Below are 16360 nucleotides of genomic sequence, written 5' to 3' on the forward strand. Positions count from 1 at the left end.
TCCCTGCAGTACTACTGACAAGGTAGGTATTCAAAATCCTTTCTCTACTGAGTTTGGTTGGCTGAAGGAAATAAACCTACCCTGGACTGTACAGTGCTAATACGGACTCTTAAACAGAGAGGGTTCACACTTTACCAAGCTTTCTTTTTTTCCATGAATTCCCAAAAATGTTATACACCATGTTTTATATGGTAAAAAAAGTATTCTAGCAAATGGTACTCATGTGAAGCATCAGCTGGAGTTCAGTGGATGTGATATCCCTACCTGCAGGTTTTGGTATGCTTTGGGATGTTTGGATGTTAAGCAGATACTGTTCTGTTAGCTAACAATACCACTTCTGTCCACCGACTGGCACTGTTCAATTACAGAAATACAAAGCAGAGTCTTCTGGTCCCAACTCCCAGGTTTTGAAAAAGGCACTCCTAAATTGCATGCTTTATGTGATTTTTACACCCACAGTGATCTAGAATTCCATGCTCTCTTGAAAGACCTAGAAATTGCTAGACTCTCCACATATTTAGCCTCCGAACCCCCGTGTGCAGATCTCAGCACAAGAAAAGTGTTACTTGTTCTCAAACACCTCCCCTGGTTCTCTGTTCTCCTGAGATCCAGTTCAAAAGTACACTCCCTTCTCTAAGTTGTTCATTAGTCTAATCCTCGCCTGGAGCAACTTGAGGCCTTTTCCTCTTGTCCTATCAGTTGCTACTTGGGAGAAGAGACCAACACCCACCTTGCTGCAACCCCTTTCAGGTAGCTGTGGAGAGCAGTAATGTCTCCCTAGCCTCCTTTTCTCCAGACTTAACAACCCCCAGTTTTCTCATGAGACTTGTTCTCTAAATACCTTGGCAGCTTTATTGCTCTTCTTTGGACACCCTCCAGCACCTCAGTGCATCTCTGGTATTAAGGGGCCCAAAAGTGAACACAGAATTTGAGGGGCGGCCTCACCAGTGACCAGTACAGGGAGATGATTGTTGCCCAGGTCCTGATACCACACCATTGGTGATGCAGGCCAGGATGCTGCTGGCCTTCCTGGCCATCTGGGCACAAGCTGCTCATGTTCAGCTGCCTGTAGACCAACATCCCCCAGGTCCTTTTCTTCCAGGCCACTCTCCAGCCATTCTTCCCCAAGCCTGTAGCATTGCCTGGGGTTGTTATGACCCAAGTGTAAGACGTAGCACTGAACCTTGTTGAATCCCATACAACTGGCCACAACCCATCTATCCAGCCTGTCCAGATCCCTATATAGTCTTTCTACCCTCAAGCAGATCTACACCCTCACCCAATGTGGTGTCATCTACAAACTTACTGAGGGCACACTCAATCCCCTCATCCAGATCGTTGATAAATATATTACACAAAACTGATATGAACTACTGAACAAAACACTCAGCCACGGGGAACACCACCAGTGGCTGGCTGCCAACTGGATTGAGCTCCATTCACCATCACTCTTTGGGCCTGGCCATCCAGCTGGTTTTTTACCCAACGAAGAGCACGCCTGTCCAAACCATGGGCAGCCAGTTTCCCTGGGAGAATGCTGTGGGAAACAGTGCCAAAGGCAAGATAAGGTGCAAAGTCCACGTAAGCAACATCCGTAGCCTTTTCCTCATCCGTTAAGTGGGTCACCTCGCATAGAAGGAGATCAGGTTGGTCAAGCAGGACCTGCCTTTCATAAACCAGTGCTGACTGGGACTGATCTCCTGGTTGTCCTGTACATGCCATTTGATGGTGCTCAGGATGATCTGCTTCACAACCCTCCCTGGCACCAAGGTCAGAGTGACAGGCCTGTAGTTCCCCAGATCCTCCTTCTGGCCCCTTTTGTAGCTGGGCATTGCATTTGCTAACTTCCAGTCAACTGGGACCTCCCCAGTTAGTCAAGATTGATGATAAATGATTGAAAGTAGCTTGGTGAGCACTTCTGCCATCTCCCTCAGTACCCCTGAGTGGATCCCATCCAGCCCATAGACTTGTGCATGTCTAAGTGGAGTAGCAGGTCACTACCCATTTCCCCTTGGATTATGGGGGCTTAATTCTGCTCTCCATCCCTGTCTTCAAGCTCAGGGGCCCCTGGCTCCCGTTCCCTGTCTTCAGCTCTGGGTGCCCCAAGTACTACTGTTCTTACTATTAGATTGAGGCAAAGAAGGCGTTAAGTACCCCAGCCTTTCCTTGCCCTTTGTCTTTGTTTCCCCCAACATCCAGTAAAGGATGGAGACTGTCCTTAGCCCTACTTTTGTTGCTGATGTATTTATAGAAACATTTTTTTATTGTCTTTTCATTCAGTTGAAATGGAATGAAGCTGCCTTAGGGGAAGTTCAGATTGGACATTAGGAAAAGGTTCTTCACTGAGGGTGCTCAGTCACTGGAACAGTCTCCCCAGGGAAGTGCTCACAGCACTGGGCTTGTCAGAGGCCAAAGAGCATCTGGACGACATTCTTTGTCATATAGTTTAGTTTTAGGTAGTTCTGTGAGGAACAGGGAGTTAGACTTGAACTTTATGGATGCCTTCCAACTTGAGATACTCTATCATTCGATAATGCTATGATTCAGAAAGGTAAGCAAGATGATTAGAATAGGTCATCCCACAACATGACACACAAGCAGTTGTGCATTGCCACTGTTACCTTCAAGGTGCTTACCTTCTACAGGAGTGCTGACAAATACATAGGAGATTTGTTGTTCTCATGTTACATTGTGGTTAAACCTGGGTGGTTTCCCACACCCCCAGTGCTTGTCAGATTTAGTGAACAATGGCATTTCAACAATTTCTGGAGGCATTTTCAAGTTTAGCTTCAGTTTCCTGCACAGTTGCAGGAAGATTTCCTTTCTTTTTCCAGTTTTATTTTCTGTGGGAAAAGAACAATTTTAGTCACAGACTGCAAGAGGGTAATAAAACCCCATCCCTATTATGGGATACTTAGTATTAAAGGCATCATACTCTGGGAACTGACATATGTCCACTTTAAACACACATCAACTGGGTTGCTACTTAAAGGGGTGGTCTTGCATGTCACTCCCCACCTGCACAACCTTTGCCTTCCCACCAGTCTTTCAGCTGTGGCATTTAGACAGCTCCATAAAGGCTCCTACACTATAATTCTATGTATGATTTTTGGTGAATTGGTTTTCAGCCAGATCAGTTCTTTGATCCAGATCACTGCACAAATCTTTGCGGCCAGCACAGGGAAGGTGATCAGGACATACAGCTCAGGGCAGAGAAAAGAAAGAGTAAGGTTGTCTGTCTCAGTAGAGGCCTGTATTCTTGTGGGGTTGGAAAGTCTGTGGGACCATAGCCATGGCAGCAATTCCCATTTTGCATTATGGTGATTTTAAACTGTTTTCTACAAATATGTTGTCATCCCCAGGCTTCTGAGCGTGCATGGGAGATGGAATGTGTGAAGGGAGAAATTCATGTTTTATGTTGAGATGTTTCCATATCTTACAGGTAATTAAGCATTCCTTGGTAAAGAAACTGGTACCGAGGCTACAGGCTGGGACCCAGGAACTGCCAGGCTACAGACTTGTTCTGTTTTGAAACGCTTCTTCTGCCAGCACCTTTAGGTATCTAGCCATTCATTTCCTCCTCTGAAGAGCTTCTGAAATAAGTTGAATTGAGTGTTTCATGCTAAAGGATGTTCTTTTAGCACTTCCCCACATCTTTTTCCCCTCAGAAAGAAAAGAAATAATTTTATTCCAATCCAAACTAAATTTGCAGTTCTCCTTTCCTACTCATTTTTCAGCCGAAAGCTAAACTGAAACTGCAGTCATTTATATAACCCCTTACTATAACCTTGAGGAGGCTCAGAGACCTTCTGCTTTGACACAGGATGATGAAAGCTTCCCAGTTTGAGAGAAACAGTCCATTGGTACCTTACATTCTCTTACAGAACCTAAGCCTCATTCCCTTTCAGCTTCTTCAGTGTTTAACCTTCCTCATTACGCCTTTCAACTCCAGTAATTTATTGTCTTTGTTTTTCTACTGAGCTTCCAAGAATAAGTTGTATGTTAGGGCATCTTTTTAGCAGGGCAATTTTTCTTAAATCCCAGGACACTTAGGAAATGTCACTTCCCATCTTTGTAGCTGTCGCTCCATTTTTTCTGCTTGACCATAAGCATGCAACAGAAAACAGGAACTTTTTGGAGCTTTCTGGGGCAACATTAATCTGTTCTAAGTATGAAGGACTTAAATACACTTTTACTGAAGCAACAAAACAATGGGATAATTGCAGTTTATTTGAGCCCCTCTTCCTTCCAAGTCATGCAGACAATACTGAACAAAGTACTGTGCTACTTTGTCTGCGGTATTCCAGCAAGAGTCTGCAGTTCCTGTTCTTCACAAATCCAGCAGAAACTGGAAATCTCATGCTTGGTCAAGAACTGGGGTCACAGAATACCTCCTGAGGAAGCGAGTAAAGCTTGGAACATGGATCAGCATGGATCAGCGGACAGAAAAGGCTGAACTCAGATGCTTGATAGGCTACTAAGAAGATTGCAATATACCTATACATTCATGCCTAAGTGATGGCAGAGAAGGAACAAAGCAGAGAACGAGTCTGCTGTGTAAGCAAAACCACACTGCTTCTTTCAAAGGGAGAACTGAAACCCAGAAGAAGTCACTTTGCTTGTAGAAAATCTCATTATTTGTAATGGAGATTAAAAAGTAAACAACAACTAAAAAACCATGACTATATACTAATGCCTACCAAGAGCCAGTGTAGAGACTGTGAATCTGCAGGGTCTGGTCTTTCACACTCCACTTTGGGCTGCCCCTCAGTCTGTTTACGCTTCTGAGCTTCCCTAACTTCCCTTCAGTTGTCTCATTCATTTTCTGTAAGCTGCTCCTCTTTCTATGCTGGGCTTTCTTATGGTTTGATACTTTTGTATCCAGCACATCAACGATCAAAACAGGGCCATGATATAGAGTATCCAGAAGGGTATTATAAGGTTTTCATTTACTGATCTGTATGGTTATGGTTTTAGAAATCTGGGAAGGAAAATGTGCTAGTTTAGACTTTTGAAATGATAACTCTGCCCTTGAAAAAATCTGGATGATTTTTATCTCCTGAAAATATTTCTGCTTCAAAACTGCTTGTCAGACATGTCCTCTCATGTATAAATAGTGCCCTTCTTACTCTTTCTTCTGCCTGCTATACTATTTGCTATTCCCAGCTCCTCCCCTTCTTTGCATTCCTGTCTTTCCTTGTCTGTCTTTTATAGTTGCTCTTTGTGTATCTTGCTTCCTCTATATCTGTCTCCCACTTCTCTCACTCTTACCCTCCTTATTCTCTCTTTTTCTTTTGAAACTCTATTCCCCCTGTCTTAGCCTCACCCCTCCCTTTTATCCTCCTCAGTTATTCTCTCATGGGTGGTTTTCTTCTCTTTAGTTTACGCTGTCTGCCCTGCACATTCCAATTCTTTTCTCTTCAAGACCTAACATGTTTCACGCAGTGAGGAGATTATTTATGAAATAGATTATTCTTTGCTATTTTGACCATTGTTTTAATAACTGCACCTTCTTCTTTTGCTTTAAATATTATGAGATCCGTTTGTGCATCTGGATATTTGCAAATCTTGCGTGGAATTTTGTGTTCTATAACATGAATGTCTGTCTATGTAAGCTGGTGCATGATTATCTGTATCAGTGGTCTCCAGAGTTTTTTGATCATGTACCCTTACTGTTAAAAGACTTTAGCGTATATGTATATATGTGTATATATATATGTATATATATAATTACTTATTTATAGATTATATAAATGTACTATTGAAATTCTAATACTTTTCTCTTGCACGCAATGGGTCATCTTGCACACCCCTTATGATGCTTGCACCCCACTTTGGAGACCACTGACCTGTATCATGCAGCCACACTGTTGCATAAAGTGTGCTGGTTTTGTCATGTTTGAGGTTGCCCTAAGAATCAGATCCACTCATGGTGGTTTGCAACAGGGAGCTTTTGTTTCTCACCTGTGTCATGGCTGGGCTGTAATTGCTTACATTTTGAGAAGGGCGACTTTTTCTGCTATGATGTGATAATCTGCTTCGTAGATGAAGGTCTCACAAACTGGAAAAGGTTTGGAAGATAGAAATGCATGGACTGCAAAAACCTCCAGCACTGAAGAAAGAACATTTAAACATTGCCTTAAAAATAATCTCTAGGAAAGGGCTGTTGTCTTGCCTTTCACCAGGTGAGAATTCAAACAGGGTTGGGGTGTTGCATGTGCATGCCTGCATCCCTGTAGCACGGGAAGTTTCCCCAAACTTCCCCATTCATAGTAGCAGCTTGTTCATGCTTGGCTTTCATTACACAAGGAGGAGGAGGAGGTTTTGGGGGAATAATCCATTACCATAAAGGGGAGGAAGTGTTTCTGCAGCTATTGAACAAAGCAGCTGGTTAACCTCTTTCACGACCCCGGTGCAATGGTAGAGTCCTACTGCTCCTTTCTAGGAGCCAGATGCTCCTCGTACTACTAAAACGAAGAAGAAGGGAAAACATATGTGCCAAAATTTACTACGGAACTTAGTAAGGTCCAGATGCCATGAGGAGCTGAGAACTTGCAATTTCTCCTGAAGTCAATTTATTTTAGAATCAGTGGTGGGGGGAGGATGGCCGAGTGGGTAGGAAGGGGGGTGGAAGGGCAGGAAAGAGGTCTGCTCCGATTTGTCTCTAGAAACCCCCACAGAGAGGTTTTAAGAAAGTAACTATGGTGTCTGTGAAGAGGGTGTTTGTGTTATTCTGTATATACATACAGAACTGCTAGAAAAGGCTTTGCTGTGCGGAAACTAGCCTTAGCTTTTTGAATTCAGAGATAGGCTGCTATCTACTGATAGTACTTCTTTTAAGCACAAGTTTATATATTTTATCATGCAGCAGGGTATCTAATGTTTATTTGTGCTTTCGTATGTGTACCAGTGTTTTACACTGAAGGGAATCAGTGTCTCTTTATATTGTATGTAACATGAGTTACTTTGGTAGCAGAGGCCCAAAATTCTGGTGAATTTTGGTATATTTTCCTTCCCTTCAGCCCCGACGGGCATGCTCTGCTTGCCCTGTAGCTCACAGCACCCTCATTTTCTGCCACTTGTACATGTAACTCACAGAATGGTATGTACAATCAGAGGGTTATACCTCATCCTCCAGCATTTGTCTACACTCAGCCCACTACCATTCGCAGATTGAGTAGGTAGACTCTCTTGCACTACCAGGAGGCAGGAGCAAACCAAAAAGATGCTTCCAGTCCTTTGTTTCTGCGATGGCAGATGAGGTTCTCCTTTAAGGTTAATTGAAGAACCATGGTTTATTCACCCACACCATTGCCAATTGAGTTGAGATTTGTTAGTACCTAAAATTAAGGAAGCACCTAGTTCTGTGATACTTGATCGGGAGCATTTGGAAGTGTAGTGCAAGTAAGCACGTATGTGCTAACTTTAAGCTGAGTGGCCACAGAACAGCAGCAACACGGATTTCAGCAATGTGAAGTGAGAGTGACCGAGCATCAGTAGTTGATGCTGTTACTCCAGTACTGCCACACTGTATCTTGTGGCACGAACCCAGGAGGGCTCGCACACCCGCAGTCGCATTCGGACATCCTCACACGAAGAGCGGTCGCAGTACGACACGGGGGATGGACAAGGCGCGGTGCCGAGGGAAGACCCACCGGGAAATCCCCCTCTGGAAGCCGCGCGGCGGAGGAAGCGAGGGGGAGCCTGTGCAGCAAGGGCCGGGATCGAGGACGGAACCCGGTGCCGCCCAGTGCAGCGGTTGCCACACGACGGGGGCTCCGCGCCCCGCTCGACCCCTGGGTACCCCCAGCTGCGGCAGCCGGCAGGAGGGAGGCGGCGGGGGCCGAGTGAGCCGGCAACGGAGGGAGAGAGGACGCTGCCCGCCGCCACGGGGCCGGGAATGGCGGCCGCCGCCTCCGTGCGGGATCGCGCAGCCCGCTCCCACCCTCGTTTGCTGCCGATCGCTGCTGCGCTGGGCCGGGCCTCGGCACTGAACAGCGCTGGGGAGGGGGGCAGCAGAAGAGGAGGGGCGGGGAGGGGAGGAGCGGGCGGCAGGGGGAAAGCAGCGGGATGAGCCCGGGAGAGGGAGGGGAGGAAGGGGAGGAAAGAGAGAGGCAGCTCCTGGGAAGAGGGAGGAGGAGAGAGAGAGAGGGAGAGACTCTTGTAGGAGAGCGGGATCGGGGTGAGGAGAGGAGAAGGAAAAGCCGCTCCTGGAGAGGAGTGCGGGGAGCGGGACCGCTCGCAGGCATCCAACCCGTGGAAGGCATCGGTCGAGGGCCAAGAGCTGTGCCCGGGGCCAGGGGACAAAGAGGCAGTGGGCGCAGAGCGAGAGGGACCTGGCGCTGGCCCATGGAGGCGGTGTCACTTGCACCGTGAAAATGGTCTTTGTCCAAGTTTCCTGATGCCGGGAGAGCGGCCGGCATGGCTCTAGCGGGAAGGGCTCCTGCGAAAACTACATGAGCGATGCTGGGAAGTGGAGGGGGTGATGCTGGAGCCCTGCAGAAGGTATTGTGGCGGGCGGGCCGGAGGGGAAGGGCATTGTGAGCCTGGCCGGAGAGAGCTGAGAAAGAGCCGTGGTCGAGGATCTCCTCGGATCTCTGCGTTCGGGAGGGGGGGAAGGGGAAGACCCAAGGAAGGAGTGAAAGGGATTAAAACTCCGCAGGCTGTGGGGTTTCTGCCCTTTGCTGCTGTGTAAAGGCTGTTCCTGGGAGTGGGGAGTGCCCGCAGGGGCCGCCCCCGAGCACACCTCTCCTCTCTCCGGCCGTGTTGGGGCTGGGAGAGAAAAGCTGCATGAAATTGGTCACGGTTTCCGTGCTCACGGAAATCGCTGTCGAAGCCAGAGCCCTTCCACACATGCATGGGGTGCTTGGTCTGATCCCATGGGTGATGTTGCTCTCTGTCTCTAGCTCCTTGAAGAGCCCTAGCTAAATTCTGCCTTTGGAGTCTGTGAAGCAGGAGGGCAGGGGTAGGTTGGTGCTGCTGTAGGTTCCTGATCCTTGTGGAATGATGCGGTGAAGTCTGTGTGTCCTCCTCTGTAGGTAGGGTTGTTTAATGCTCTTCTGGGGGACAAATCGTTGTATGAGTACTTGTGGTAGAGAAAAGACGTATTAACCTATTTTTCAAGAAGCTGGTTCAAGTTACTACTACTCAGGCTAAATAAATCTGAATGTGGGAGGAGCTGCTGTGATGGGTAATTTTAAATTTGCCTTTCACAGATGCACTGAAATGATTTAACTTACTCTGAAGTCTCTCTTGCTATTCCCACACCTGCCTTTCCCTACAAGTTGTAGAAATAAGAGAGTAAAGATGGGGAAGCAAATCTCCCAAGGGTGTCCTTCATTAGAGTGATACCAAGTCATGCAGATTGATGAGGAAGGAAAAGTGAGAGGGCAAACAGAAACAACAAAGTGAAGACAGTGGAAAGAGCAGCTGCCACCGGACACATCTGCTACCGAGAGATCTGCAGCCTCAGCTGGGATGAACAAGGAAGGCTCCCTTCTTCCTTTCTATGTAGGTTCTAATCAGAAACATGGAAGCTGGAAATGAGGGCACCTCTTGTTCAGTTACATCTGGTGGACCAGCCTCAGCCACTAATACAAGATTTAGTGGCTGGTTTTAGGCTTTTCTTCATTCCTAGTTTGAAAGAACTCCAGTGGTGAGGTTCCAAAGTATTGGTTTTGGTTTTTTTTTTATCTGGACATTAATTCCCTAAAATCAACCCCTTTCACCACTTCAGTCTGTTTCACTAGTGTTTTGGCAAGCCTCAGATAACTGCATATAGTTGCATCCTTTACTGCATTTTGTGTGTGTGTCTTCTGAGCCATATTATGCATGTGCGGTTTCTAATCCCTTGACATGTATTGTGCCCCTCTATCCACTAAACAGTTTTTCTTGTCTTCTGAGTTCTCTCCCATTTGACTTTCTCGCACTTACTCTGAGCTGCACGGAAGTGTTTGTATGGCCATGTGCATTGATACTTGAAAATACCATTACTTTAGGGCATTGGAGCTTGTATGAAGCAGGATTATCCTTTCTAATTTCATCTCTGAAACTCTGCAGAAAGGCAAGTTTTCTGGCCTTGTTCTTCCAAGCTGCTATCTGTGTAAGAACAGCTTGGGTTATAGAGGCTGTTTTTGGAAGGGGCTGAGGTTTTCTTTTGCTCAAGGCTCCTACTGTCTCTGCCTTCTGTATTTGACTTGCAGGGTGACCAGTGTCACAATGTAAATGTGTTTTTTGGGGAAAGGCAGCTGATGGCTCCATGGAGACAGCTTATTGGGCATGCTCCCATAGGCAGCCAGCAGACATGCCTGACAAGAGAGCTGGTCCTTCAGTCCATTGAGAATTGTCTTTATATATATATATATATATATATATATATATACACACACACACAAATTCACCTGTTTGTGCCCAGGTGCATATATTTTCCCCTTTGATACTTCATGTGCCGCATGCAGATATTCATGTAAGAAATCTCTGTAGTTTCTCACCCCTTACCTTGTGTGCCTCCATTAAGATAGAGTTACTTTGAGGTCAACTCTCCTTCCGTGGATACCTGCACTGGTATGAGATTTATGCATACTTTTCTTCTGGCTTCAGGAATGCTTCCTTTTATAGTTCTGTTCCCTCTAAAATCTGCTTCTCCTTGTTACCCATGGATTACCCCTCAGCAGCCCCTGTGCAGAAGATTCTCCTGAAGTCCTTACAGATGAGTGCAAAGTACTTTGAGAGCACATTTAAGGTTGCACAGTTTCTTTCTGATTTCTGTGGCCATATTGTGTATATTTACTGCACACAGAACTAATAGAAGATGGAAGAAGTAGCAACTGGTATTTATGGTCAAGCTAGATCTTTATAATGTGGTCTAATCACCAAAAAGCATGTCAGTGTTACCCAAAAAGGGCACTATGGTGAAAAGGTGTTTGTTAAGGATATTCCAGATAGCCTGGAATAAAAAGACTAAAGGACTCATTTCTGTGAAGAGAAAAGTTGGTTAAAGCTTTAGGAGGGAGCTAATGAACATCCTGTAGTTTTGTCATTTTCTCTTAATGTTTTTTACTTAAACCTACTTTCATATATTATATCTGAATGTTTTAAAATTTGTATATTGTTAGGAAGCTTTATATCATCTTAAAACAACACACTTAACATACTTTTTCCAGCTAGTGACTCCATAAATTCAGCAGTTTTCTAACTTTTTGCAGCCTTACTATGTATCTTCTGCCTGTAGAGTCTTGCCCTGGACATCCCTCTTCTCTCCATATTTGCTGTTTGGCAGCTATGCAGTGTCATTGTTTCTAGCGGTGCCAACAGTGCTACATGAACGGACCCCAAAAGGATAAAAACTCTGCAATTATTCCTGTCAGCCACGGTACCCTGACAAGTGAGCAGAAAATGTGCCTAGCATATTGTTGCTCTTCTCGCATTTGATTTATACAGGGAGTTTTAAACTTAACAAAGATTAACTACATGAGTAGTTGCTTCTCAGAACCATGTGTTATGCTTTCAGGAACTATTATTTTAAATGTACTATTGACACGTGTACAAACCTAAAAGTGTACACTTGATGGAGGTACTGGTGCAGTATTTGGCACAGAAGATGCTGTCTTGCCTCTTCAAAGGTCACTGTGGAGTAGGCTGTTGCTCCTGTCGCAGAGGTGCTACTAGCATATTGCTCTGGAGACCACTTCTGAGAAAAGCAGTAGCTTTGGAAGTCAAGGTCTTGTAGTTACTGTTTTCCGTTTTCCATGCCTTCAGAGGCCCCTGTTCATGCTGCTGCCCAGGGCTTGCTTGTCAAGAAATGTTTTGTTCAAATGTTTCACATGTACACACTCCGTCCCCTATGCATGCATATATGCACATGGCCATGTATGTCCACAACAACAACTAAAGAGGAGGGGAAAAAGTGCTGTCCTGGGAGTACAGAAGATGCTGGAGACTGTGAGAACACAGTCTATCCAGTCTGAAAGCTGTAGCCTTACATATGGAGGCTTAAGGTCTTAGTTCACCTTAGGATGGAAATTCTTGCCAGCCCAGACCTGTATATTGAAACATAGATGACTTCATTTTCAGACTTCCCCTTCCCCAGGCTTGCCAGAGAAATGATTCCTCTGCTGATTCTGCAGTTTCCAAATGCTTTTTTTTTCTTTCTATGCCATGTCTCTGGAAAACATCCAGTGTGTCCAAATCAGGTAATTAAACCGTAGAAGCTGGAGATGGAGGACTACTGACTGTAACCTATTTCAGGTTTAGCATACCCATCTTCCTCCAAGTTACTGTAAAACCTTCAGAGCTCCCTGAATGATCTGGTCTCTCTCCCACTTAACTGTAAAACACTCACATGATATGTCTCTATTTGACCTGTCTGGGGCAGTGTGTAGGATGCAGACCTTTAGCATCAGGCTTACCTCAGATCCTGAGGATGTCTACAGATGGAAGCAGGGTACCTTGGCAGAACTCTCTTATCTTCCTAACTGTTCTTTAAGAAGAAGGTAGGATGTCACAAGAGGGATATTGTTGCAGAGATTTCTGGGCAGATCTTCAATTTCCATTTGGAAATTCAAATTGGTCTGTTTATAAAACCATTTGAATTTTCAAATGTTCAGTTTCACTTACAGCTAGGATCGATTTGATTCCAGTAAGCAGAATCTGAAATGCTTTCTGCACCAGAAAGATGTTTAAAATTATTCCTTCTTGGTTTTGAGCCAGGAAAAAGCTGCTGGAAGCACAGCTGGATTGGGATGGTTGCCTGCAGTTGTCTCCCAGATAGTCCCTTCCCTTGTTAATGTCAGTAAGCTTTGAGCTGGCGCCAGCATCAATGGGAATGCAAATATGTACTGCCATTTTCACTTTTCAGTGAGTTTGCTAATCCTGTTTGGGGCATATTTTGTTCATAAAGGGGCTACCATATCAGCAGTTATCATTGCCATCATTATTAGGAATGGAACAGTTCTGCTGAGGAATGCTGCTTTCATTACCAGGGATGTTAGTGGCCTTCTCCTCCAGTATCTAAGCATGTTAGAAATCGGCAAAAGCGTAGTACAACATGATTTGAGAACAAACTGTGCTGAACTGAGTAGAAATAAGTTAAGTCTCTTAAAATCTAGCAGACAGAGGCTGAGCAGACAGAGGGAATTCACTGTAGTTTGCATGTGCCTTGGTGTGCTCTTGTTGTGTTCTGCTGGGGCACGTATATGGAGTCAGATGCTGAAGAGTAATTAATTTTCTTCTGGAGCCTTAGTGTAGCACCGCAGGGCCCCAGGCTGAGCACTAAAAGACATTTAGTGAAATAACGTAATGGGAATGATGCATGACTTGTGTTCCTCCTTTCATTCAAAAGTACTCCCAATGCTGACTGGAAGAGTTGTGTTCATAATTGCATGTTTCTCATGGATAATTTTACCTGTCTTGAATTAGAAATGGGTCTGGGTGGTCTCAAGAGAGCTGCAGGTTCCTGCAGCAGAGGAACTCGGAGCAGTGATTTGCTCACTAGAGCCTTGTTACCTGAAGATAATGGTTTAAAACATTGTTTCCTAAATAATTCTTAATTCTGTCTAATGAATTACCCCCAGAAGAGTGTGTGACGTGATGGGATGTAAAGCAAATAAAACAGTCGTGGAAACAAAGCAAAAATAAAAGTGTTCACTTCTTTAACTAAGCTAAAGCAGGTTTTAATCTCTTTGGTAAAACAACACCTACTGGACAGGTCTTAATTGAAAGGATCAAAATAGGATCATTGAATTGGTGTACCTGCCTTATTTCTCCTGCCTGATAGTCTGTACCAGCCCACTGTGTCTAACAGGGTTATGAAGAGTTGTGTGGATGGAAATTAGAGTGGGAAGGGGGAACTTGCACTGAAACCTTGGCATGTTGTTTTAAATTAAGTTTTAGATGATTCTTTTTAAAAGGACTTTGCTTCCCCCCTCCCCAGATCATAGGAGATCAGCTCGGTTTTCTCTGCTGTATTTTCTTTCATGTCTCTGAACGCATGGTGTTGAAATTGGACAATCCCTGACTAATGCAAATGCACATGGGCTGTTTGTGTTTGACTGTGCGAACTTCTCTGCCACAACGCTGGTGAACTGGGAGGCTCACGAAGAGCAACAGAAGTGACTACATGGAATTTGTGACATGCTGTTGGAAAGAACTAGCTTAGTGGTGGCTGAGAAATGGTTGCTCTGGAGTATCTGTACCACCTGAGAGACTACTGACAGGATCCTAGGCGATGTGGCTGAAGTAAAAGGGCTGGCCAAAATTGCCCAAAGTATAAATGATTTCAGGTTCATCATTAAGGCAGATTTTCTTCCAGCAAGGGTCTAGGTAGATTGTAGGAGGTAGTGCAAGCGGTATTGTTTATGTCATTTAAAAATATAACTAGAAAAACTGAAGGGAATAAACAGACAAAACTCCTTCAGTTGACTGGGGACTGTGGGCCAGGTGTTGTCTAAATAAAGGTGCCCATTCCCCTCGTAGTGTCTCCTATTACAGTCTTAACAGCAACTGGGAGAGGGACTACCTTACTGACAGAAAATACATCTTGGTTCTGCTGTGTTACAGCTACGTCTAGTTGGCATCCAAAGAAAGGGTGTGTTGTACTTGCTACATTTGAAGTGTAATCCTTTGCCTTGGAAGTTGGACATGGCTGTAACAAGAGCAGTAAGCCTCAGCATCGACACTGAAATATAAATAAGGCTTTGAGGCACAGAGGAGGCAGGATGAGCGCTGAGATTTATGTGTTATTGTTTTCCTCCCTGGCATGAAAAATAATACAAGCATGCATTAGAAAGAGATGCTATGAGCCTGAAATATTCTTCTATTATATATCCTTCTTGTAACCTGCTTGGCCTTCCATTTTCCTGTTAAGACTTTTTTCTGTTCTACTGAAGTATTAGTGGCACATAATGTTCCTATTTCCTGAGGCTGGAAACAACAAACTGGAAATGCAGGATGGAGGAGGAGGGAAGGACCTGAGAATAGAACTGGCTGCTCTGCAGGCTTTGCCAGTAACAAGTTCAAATGTTTAATGGGGCCCTCTAAACCCACTTTCACTACACATGGGCTCCCTATGGTGCTTCAGCTAGTTGTTTTACCCAGCCATTTCCTTTCAGATCATCTCTCTGCAGCCTTGATCTCACTTTTCTTCAAGCTGCCATTTCTGCCTCACTGTTCTCTCCATTGTCTCCTAGACAAGCACCAATTTTGGGCAGCCTGATACCCAAAATCAAAGCCAGAGGCTGGTCTGAACATTGAACCAGCATGAACGATTCATGTTGTCCTCTACATGTCCTCTATAATGATTTATCCATATGTCCTTGACAAGAGGTGAAGAAACTTAAAGACCAAGTCAGATGCTTCTGAGTTTGAATAGGACCCTCATATTGTCTGTTCCTATTGCTCAGTTCAGTCATTTCAGCAATGAGACCAAGGTAAGAGGGAAGGAGAGCAAGTCTGAATGAAGATTATGGATTTAAAAACTAGAACTGAAGAGAGAGAGAAACTGCAGAAACTATCTATTTTCTTCAAGTATTCCCAGAATAAATTCTAGGTTTAATAGTTCCTGTTTCTGCATTTGTACTGTGCCTTGAGAGATTGCTAGCTAGGAGATTGTGGCTCCCTAGCTGTTTGTTACTGCACAGTGCAGTAACACCTCCTGCAAAATTGGTAGGACTACAGTATAGTATAGTGTTGGTGTATGGCTCTGTGGAGCATGACCAGTGCAGTGCAGGGTTATTCTATAGTGTCTAACATGAACAAGAGACTCAACATAATGGTGGAACAGGCAGAATTCCCATATAGACAAACAGCGGTTGCATAAGGATGAAAAACTGTGTACTAGAAGTCTTCTCAGAGCCATTTTCTTCATAGCTTCCTAGTTTTGTGCATGTATTTCCACATCAAACACTCTAATTTACATGCTAGAGCTAAAGCTTGTGTATTTTGTAGCCTGTTGGTGCAGTCAGTAAAATTTAAGGGAATTGTCTTGACTGAAGATAATTTCTTATTCCTACTTCCATTCAGGGAAGATCTTATGTTACCGGCCTCTGTTATGAACTCGAAAACTGGTATTTGCAATAGGTGTGGGGTGGAAGCTAACATGGTAGTCAACTGCACGGGGTAAGAGGTCTGGACAGCAGACCAGGGCAATGAGCAAGTCAGTGAAGTGATTATGCTTCAGTGCTTTTCTGCCTTGTTTTACCAAGCATTATTTCGTTGCTTCTCTTAACAGGAGTAAAAGCAGTGCTGATAAATAATAATAATGATGATGCTAATAATTAAATAATTTTAAAGTAGCTTCTATCTGCAGATGCATGCAGCAGTTTGAGAACCAAGTTCTATGATGGCCTGAGGCTGTGAAACCGAT

The 16360-nt window shown here is 44.6% G+C and overlaps 1 protein-coding gene across 4 annotated transcripts in view; it reads left to right on the forward strand.

The window, feature by feature from the left end:
- Positions 1-8192: 8192 nt before the first annotated feature.
- The window catches only part of EPHB6 (EPH receptor B6), a 66335-nt gene continuing 58167 nt past the window's right edge, over positions 8193-16360 (forward strand). For 3 of the 4 annotated variants that reach the window (XM_061454253.1, XM_061454251.1, XM_061454254.1), the window contains exon 1: positions 8491-8505. The gene's annotated coding sequence lies outside the window, so the exon portion shown is untranslated. Of the gene's footprint in view, positions 8506-16360 lie in introns of all 4 variants that reach the window. The other variant, XM_061454252.1, reaches the window with a different exon arrangement.

The sequence above is a fragment of the Pezoporus flaviventris genome, unplaced genomic scaffold (assembly GCF_033815535.1).
Source record: "Pezoporus flaviventris isolate CSIRO_AGI_PZ_B2104156 unplaced genomic scaffold, CSIRO_AGI_Pfla_v1 ptg000015l, whole genome shotgun sequence".
NCBI lineage: Eukaryota > Metazoa > Chordata > Aves > Psittaciformes > Psittacidae > Pezoporus > Pezoporus flaviventris.